Source organism: Dendroctonus ponderosae, unplaced genomic scaffold, assembly GCF_020466585.1.
Source record: "Dendroctonus ponderosae isolate FM_Combo_2020 unplaced genomic scaffold, Dpon_F_20191213v2 Dpon_F_20191213_9, whole genome shotgun sequence".
In the NCBI taxonomy this organism is placed as follows: Eukaryota; Metazoa; Arthropoda; class Insecta; order Coleoptera; family Curculionidae; genus Dendroctonus; species Dendroctonus ponderosae.
The window spans coordinates 419,108-421,350 of NW_026019116.1; positions in this window are offsets into that span (position 1 = coordinate 419,108).

Sequence of the window (2,243 nt, forward strand, 5' to 3'; positions counted from 1 at the left end):
GGTCATAATACTCTTCCACGATATTGTCTTCCTCGGCACTTTGAAAGGTTCGCAATTGTCGCCTGGAAGGTCCACAGTCGGCGCTGGTGATTGGTCCATGGCTACGGTTGAACCAATCACGGCTGGCTCTTTTTCAGCCAATTGAGTTTCCGTTGGCTGCTTGGATTTTTTGTTCAGGTTTGCGGGCTTTTTTGGGCTTACCGCTTCAAATTTGCGCTTTTGAATCGGTACGGTACCGACTTGCGCTTGTACGGTTCTTCGTCGCGTAGCGTTGGGGTGGTCACTATTCATGTGATTTACCACCAGTGACCACCTAAGGGGTTTGTTGGTGGTATATGCTGCACCTAGCTCCGCCGAAAGCACTGAACAACGCGCACAGCTCGGATGCTTTTTGAGGAGGCTGCAGATTTGCCTGAATCTTTCTGATTTCTCCTCTGCAAGACCTGCAAACGCGTTAAGCTCAGCGACACTGCTCGAATTAGAGCTGTGCGATGCAATCGACACTACGGTCGCATTGTCCTCGTTGTCCGTGGCAGCCACAGGGGCTTCGCGCGACTCACGATTGGCGGAGATGTCCGCCATGTTATTTAACAGCACTTTGTCGCGAAGTGTTTGATCCAGTCAACAGAGATATTTAAAAAAAAATCAAAATATCCGCTCCAAAAGAACTGGAAAATTGGCGAAAAACTAAAATCGTCAGTTCGAAAACTCCCCGGAACAATGAATGACACCCTGCGTTTCACAAGATTTGGCTGACTCACAAGATGCGACCGTTCTACCTGCCTGCCAAGAGTCGAATGCACAGAACATACCCCCTATATACAGGGGGGATATTTTGTGGTCGAATGATCGGACGAGAACCGGTATTATTCAACGTGGTATGGTCGTTGCCTGTAGAAATTTGCTCAAACGCGGGTTTTATACTTTCAGTATTTTGCAAAAGCTATTTCGCAATGATTGGCTGAAAGGTACTCGTTTATTGAGATTTGATTGATTGACATTTTGATGTCAAACACACAGATTAACAAGACAAGACATAGGCTAGTCTTATTTAAACATACCTGGGAGGTATTTTGTGGGGAGACAATTTACTAATAATCTACCGTTTGCCTAGAAACACACATCGTGGAAATGTCTAGAGCACATAAATACACTGCAAAACTTCAATTTTGCCACTAAATCCTCACATCCCGCCCGTCTGATCCAAATTCTTCTCAAATTTTCATTTCTAGGAAGTCGACACCTGAAAATATTGTGGTTTTATTGTGTTATAATTTGAATCCGAAAAATGTGAGATCCTGCACCATGCTGGCGTCATCCAGCAATCAATATGTAAATTACTCTAGTAATACAGCAGCTAGTCCCTCTAGAACATCTATCATCGCACTGAGGCACACAGCAAAGGCCTTAAACTCATGTTTTAATAAATTATTGATCGCAGAAAGCAAAAAACTTTGCAAGAACCAACGCTTTTCTCTGATACCAGAAAGACGCCTCGCAAAAAATGCAAATCAGCGTTTTTGAAATCAGCACCCACGCTGTAATCCTCGTCATGCCGCCCTCTCGGGGATGTTCATTTATGAGTGAGTTGCGTTGTGAACAGCAGTAGGTGGCGCTGGCCGCAATCAAAATCTTGGTCTGACCTTGAATATTTGAGTGAGGCCCTCATGGATCGGACGAGAACCGGTATTATTCAACGTGGTATGGTCGTTGCCTAAAGTTACTTGCTCAAACGCGGGTTTTATACTTTCAGTATTTTGCAAAAACTACTTCGCAATGATTGGCTGAAAGATACTCGTTTATTGAGATTTGATTGATTGACATTTTGATCGTGAGTTGATCGAGATCGTTGAACAGAAATGGTTCATCAAGTGGAGAATGAAGCTTAACGCAAAAAAGAACCATTCTTATTGGAAGGAAGCGCGACAGGGTTGATGGAAACATCAACCTAGACGGAGAAGATGTTCAATGGGGCCATGGAGTCACGTATTTGGGTATTGTTCTACATACTCATGTGACGACAACGATCAACAGGGCAAAACACATAACCAGCGAGCTGTACCCACTACTAAACCAAAGAAGTCACATGCGTGTGAGGAATAAACTCCATATAGACAATAAAAAAGTTGAAAATAATTATTTCTTTTTAATTAAATACATTATAGGCTATTATGCGGACACCTCCCATAACCGGACATTTTATGTGGAACCGTGACTGTCCGCTTATTAGAGCTTTCACTATA